Genomic DNA, 6,424 nt, shown 5'->3' on the forward strand with positions numbered 1-6,424 from the left:
TCCTGTAGACAATGACGACATAAAGATCTCCTCCCTAGCCTCCCAGATAATCCTGGGATAAATCCCATCCGGCCCAGGGGACTTATCTATTTTCACACTTTCCAGAATTGCTAACACCTCCTCCTTATTAACCTCAATCCTGTCTAGTCCTATAGCCTGTTTCTCAGTATTCTCCTCGACAACATTGTCTTTTTCCTGCGTGAATACTGACGAAAAATATTCATTTAGCACCTCTCCTATCTCTTCAGGCTCCACGCACAACTTCCCACTACTGTCCTTGACTGGCCATAATCTTACCCTAGTCATTCTTTTATTCCTGACATACCTATAGAAAGCTTTAGGGTTTTCCTTGATCCTGCCAAAGACTTCTCATGTCCCCTCCTGGCTCTTCTTAACTCTCTCTTTAGGTCCTTCCTGGCTAACTTGTAACTCTCAAGCGCCCCAAATGAGTCTTCACGTTTCATTACATAAATCTTGTTCTCCCTCTTCACAAGAGATTCAACTTCTTTAGTACATAACATGAGAAATAGGAGCAGGAGTAGGCCATCTAACCCCTCAAGCCTGCACCGCCATTCAATAAGATCATGGCTGATCTGATAGTGGGTTTAGTTCCACTTACCCGCCCGTTCCCCATAACCCTTAATTCCCTTAATGGTTAAAAATCTATCTGTGACTTAAACACATTTAACGAGGTAGCCTCTACTGCTTCATTGGGCTGAGAATTCCAAAGATTCACTACCCTCTGGGAGAAGAAGTTCCTCCTCAACTCTGTTCTAAATTGACTCCCCCTTATTTTGAGGCTACACCCCCTAGTTCTTGTTTCCATTGTAAGTGGAAATAACCTCACTGCTTCTACCGTGTCTAGCCCCTTCATTATCTTATATGTCTCTATAAGATCTCCCCTCAACCTTCTAAACTCCAATGGGTACAGGCCCAGTCTACTCAATCTCTCTTCATAAGCTAACCCCCTCCGGAATCAACGTGGTGAACCTGCTCTGTACCCCCTCCAAAGCTAATATATTCTTTCTTAAATAAGGGGATGAAAATTGTACACAGTACTCTAGGTGTGGCCTCACCAGTACCCTGTACAGTTGCAGCATGACCTCCCTGCTTTTATACTCCATCCCTCTCGCGACAAAGACCAACAATCCATTTGCCTTCTTGATTACCTGCTGCACCTGCAAACTGAGTTTTTGTGATTCATGCACAAGGACCCCCAGGTCCCTCTGCACAGTAGCATGTTGTAATTTTTCACCGTTTAAATAATAGTCCATTTTACTATTATTCCTTCCAAAGTGGATAACCTCACACTTATCAATGTTATACTCCATCTGCCAGATCCTTGCCAGTACATTAGATGGTACAGTAGATAGTAAACCATGGTTCACTCACTCGACCATTTCCTCCCTGCCTGACAGGTACATACTTATCAAGGACACCCAGTAGCTGTTTCTTGAACAAGCTCCACATTTCAATTATCTCCATCCCCTGCAGTTTCCTTCACCAACCTATGTATCCTAAATCTCACCTAATCGCATTATAATTTCCTTTCCCCCAGCTATAACTCTTGCCCTTCGGTATATACCTATTCCTTTCCATCACTAAAGTAAACGTAACCAAATTGTGGTCACTATCACCAAAGTGGTCACCTACCTCCAAATCTAACACCTCGTCTGGTTCATTACCCAGTACCAAATCCAATGTGGCTTCCCCTCTTGTTGGCCTATCTACATACTGTGTCAGAAAACCCTCCTGCACACATTGGACAAAAACTGACCCATCTAATGTACTCGAACTATAGCTTTTCCAGTCAATATTTGCAAAGTTAACGTCCCCCATAACAACTACCTTGTTACTTTTGCTCCTATCCAGAATCATCTTTGCAATCCTTTCCTCTACATCTCTGGAACTTTTCGGAGGCCTATAGAAAGCTCCCAACAGGGTGACCTCTCCTTTGCGGTTTCTAACCTCAGCCCAAACTACCTCAGTGGACGAGTCCTCATCAAATGTCCTTTCTGCCACCGTAATACTGTCCTTGACTAACAATGCCACAACTCCACCTCTTTTACCACCTTCCCTGCTCTTACTGAAACATCTAAGCCCCAGAACCTGCAACAACCATTCCTGTCCCTGCTCTATCCATGTCTCCGAGATGGCCACAACATCAAAGTCCCAGGTACCAACCCATGCTGCAAGTTCACCCACCTTATGCCGGATGCTCCTGGCATTGAAGTATACACACTTCAAACCACCTTCCTGCCTGCCAGTACACTCGTGCGACGCTGAAACCTTATCCATGACCTCACTACTCTCAATCTCCTGTACACTGGATCTACAATTCAGGTTCCCATCCCCCTGCTCCCACTCTATATGGTGATGCATCGCAAGTTACCACCAAGCGCTTGGTTGGATCGTAACGCACCAATAATGCTGAGGTCTGCAGAGCCTGTTTGATTTTTAATGAATGCCACTTTCTGGTCTTCTCCTCACCTCTAATGTTGATGTTTCTTAAACAATTGATGTAGTGGGGCAAAGGTGGTAGATATATTTTGTAAACACCGACCATAATAATACACGATTTCAAGAAATGACTTTAATTTAGGAACATTTATTGGCTGAGGAGCCTCTTTGATGGCTTTTACTTTGTTGTCCTGAATTAGTTTAAACCCTCCCGAAGAGCATTAGCAAATTCCCCTCCCAGGATATTGGTACCCCTCTGGTTCAGGTGTAGACCATCCCATTGGTAGAGGTCCCACCTACCCCAGAATGAGCCCCAATTGTCCAGGTTTCTGAATCCCTTCCTCCTGCACCATCCCTGTAGCCACGTGTTCAAATGCTCTCTCTCCCTATTCCTCTCCTATCACGTGGCACGGGTAACAAACCAGAGATAACAACTCTGTTTGTTCTCGCCCTAAGTTTCCACCCTCACCCTGAATTTCTGCCTTACATCCCCATCCCTTTTCCTACCTATGTCATTGGTGCCTATGTGAACCACGACTTGGGGCTGGTCCCCCTCCCCCTTAGGGATCCCGAAAACATGATCCGAGACATCACGGACTCTGGCACCTGGGAGGCAACACACCAGCCGCGAGTCCCTCTCGTTCCCACAGAATCTCCTATCTATCCCCCTGACTATGGAGTCCCCAATAACTAATGCTCTACTCCTCTCCCCCCTTCCCTTCTCAGCAACAAGGACAGACTCTGTGCCAGAGAGCTGAACCCCATGGCTTACCCCTGTTAAGTCCCCCCCCCAACAGTATCCAAAACAGAATACTTATTATACAGAGGAACAGGGGATCCAGGGGAATGCTGCTCTGACTGCTTCTTACCCCTTCTAGCCGTCACCCACGTATCATCATTTCTAGGAGTAGCTACCTCCCTGTAGCTTCTATCTATAGCTGCCTCTGCCTCCCGAATGATCCTGAGTTCATCCAGCTCCACATCCCTAACACGGTCTTCAAGGAGCTGGAATTGGGTGCACTTCCTGCAGGTGTACTCAGCCGGGACACTGGTGTCCCTCACCTCAAACGTCCCTCACCTCAAACATCCCACAGGAGGAACATTGCACTGCCTGCACTGACATCCCGACTACTTCCCTTATGAAGAAACGAAAGAGAGAGAGAAAAAAAGCTTACCTGCTCTCACTCCAAGTCTTTTTTTTAGGTTAGAGGAGGGGGGAGGGTGGGGGACTCTACCCGTGTAGAGTCTCGGGTTACCTCCCCGTTCAAATTTATTGGGCAAAAAAAAAACCTTCCCAGGCCTCCCGGCGGCCTACTTCCGGTTTCCTGTTTAACTGAAAAAAAAACTCCGCTGAAAAGGTTAAAAAAAAATCACTCTTACCCTCAGCCACTATTGGCATGAATTGCTCCCTCTCTACTTTGCTACGGTGGAACAATGAGGTCGATTCTCTAAGGGAAGTAACTTTTAAAGAAAAAAAAACCTTCCCAGGCCTCCCTGCGGCCTACTTCCGGTTTCCTGTCTAACCAAAAAAAAACTCCGCGAAGAAGTAAGGTTAAAAAAAAAAATCACTCTTACCTTCACCACTACTGACACGAATCGCTCCCTCTCTACTTTGCTACGGTGGAACAATGAATCTATCTAAATGCTTTTTAAAAGATAAAATTGTACCCGCCTCTACTACTACCTCTCGCAGCTTGTTCCAGACACTCACCACCCTCTGTGTGAAACAATTGCCCCTCTGGACACTTTTATATCTCTCCCCTCTCACCACAAACCTCTGCCCTCTAGTTTTAGACTCCCCTACCTTTGGGAAAAGATATTGACTATCTACCTTGTCTATGCCCCTCATTATTTTATAGACCTCTATAATGTCACCCCTCAGCCTTCTACGCTCCAGAGAAAAATGTCCCAGTCTATCCAGCCTCTCCTTATAACTCAATCCATCAAGTCCCGGTAGCGTCCTAGTAAATCTTTTCTGCACTCTTTCTAGTTTAATAATATCCTTTCTATAATAGGGTGACCAGAATTGCACACAGTATTCCAAATGTGGTCTTACCAATGTCTTGTACAACTTCAACAAGACGTCCCAACTCCTGTATTCAATGTTTTGACCGATGAAACCAAGCATGCTGAATGCCTTCTTCACCACTCTGTCCACCTGTGACTCCACTTTCAAGGAGCTATGAACATGTACCCCTAAATCTCTTTGCAATCTCTTTGATTGCATGGGAAGATGCCATGAGTGAGGGGAGAAGTGTTGGGTATAGTGGAGGAGTGGACTAGGTAATCCCGGAGGGAACGGTCTCTGCAGAATGCTGACAGAGGGAGCGAAGTAAAGATGTGTTTGGTGGTGGCATCACGCTGGAGTTGGCGAAAATCTCGGAGGATTATGCTTTGCATGCGGAGGCTGGCAGGGTGAAATGTGAGAATAAGGGGGACTCTATCCTTGTTCTGGGAGGGAGGGGAGGGGTGAGGGTCATGGCGCGGGAGATGGACTGCACGTTGTGGAGGGCTCTGTCAACAACTGTAGATGGGAATCCATGGTTGAGGAGAAAAGAGCACACTTTGGAAAGTGGCATCATCGGAACAAATGCGACGGAGGTGAAGGAGCTGAGAGAAAGGGATGGAGTCCTTACAGGATGTGGGATGTGAAGAGCTTAGTCCAGATAGCTGTGAGTCAGTGGGCTTGTCATGGTTATTGGTAGATAGTCAATTGCCGGAAATGGAGACAGGTCAAGGAAGGGAAGGGATGTGTCTGAGATGGACCAGGTGGGAGCGATGGAGGGATGGAAACTGGAAGCGAAGTTGATGAATGTTTCAAGGTCTGCACGAGAGCATGAAGCGGCATCAAAATAGTCATCGATGGACCGGTAAAGGAGTTGTGGGTAGGGACCTGGGTAGGCCTGGAACAAGGAATGTTCCACATACCCTATAAAAAGACAAGCGAAGCTAGGACCCATGCGGGTACCCATTGCTCCTCCTTTTATTTGGAGAAAGTGGGATGAGTTAAAGGAGAAGTTGTTGAGAGATAGAATGTGTTCAGCCAGGCGGAGGAGAGTGGTGGTGGATGGGAACTGTTCAGGCCTCTTTTCAAGAAAGAAGCGAAGAGCTCTCAGGCCATCCTGGTGTGCTAGAGAGATTGCACATTCATGGTGAATCGGAGGCGATTAGGGCCTGCGAACTGGAAGCTGTCAATATAACGCAGGGCATCAGAGGAATCCCGGATGTATGTGGGGAGGGAATGGACCAGGGGAGTGAGGATGGAGTCAAGGTAAGAGGAAATAAGTTCAGTGGGGCAGGAGCATGCTGACACAATGGGCCTACCAGGCCAGTCTTTTTTGTGGATTTTGAGAAGTAGGTAGAAGCAGGCTGTCCGGGGTTGGGAGACTATGAGGTTGGAAGCTGTGGGGGGAAGGTGAGGTTGGTGACGGTGTTGGAGATAATGGCTTGATGTTGAGTGGTGTGGTCATGTTCCAGGGGGAGGTAGGAAGAAGTATCTGAGAGTTGGCACTCAGCCTCTGTGAGGTAGAGGTCAGTACGCTAGACGACAACAACACCCCCTTTGTCGGCAGGTTTAATGACAATGTCAGGGTTGGACTTGAGGGAGCGAAGGGCTGAAAGTTCAGAAGGAGAGAGGTTGGAATGGGTGAGGGGGGCAGAAAAATTGAGATGGCCAATGTCCCGACGACTGTTCACAATGAAAAGATTGAGGGCAGGTAATTGTCCCGGTGGGGGCGTCCAATTGGAGGCAGAATGCTGGCGGCACGTGAAGGGATCTGTGGAACGGGGGGGGGGGGAAGACTTTTGACCAAAGAAGTGGGCACGGAGACGAAGGCGACAGAAGAAGAGTTCAACCTCGTGTCGAGCCCGGAATTCATTGAAGTGGGGATGTAAGGGTTCAGAGCTGAGTCCTTTGCTGAGAACAACACGCTCAGCCTCAGGGGAAGGTCGGAGGGTATGGTGA

At 47.4% G+C, this 6,424-nt stretch overlaps 1 protein-coding gene across 1 annotated transcript in view; it reads left to right on the top strand.

The window, feature by feature from the left end:
* The window catches only part of LOC144497075 (uncharacterized), a 257,791-nt gene that overhangs the window by 127,407 nt on the left and 123,960 nt on the right, over positions 1–6,424 (top strand). The gene's annotated exons all lie outside the window — the stretch shown is intronic.

This window comes from Mustelus asterias, chromosome 8 (assembly GCF_964213995.1).
Source record: "Mustelus asterias chromosome 8, sMusAst1.hap1.1, whole genome shotgun sequence".
NCBI classification, from domain to species: domain Eukaryota; kingdom Metazoa; phylum Chordata; class Chondrichthyes; order Carcharhiniformes; family Triakidae; genus Mustelus; species Mustelus asterias.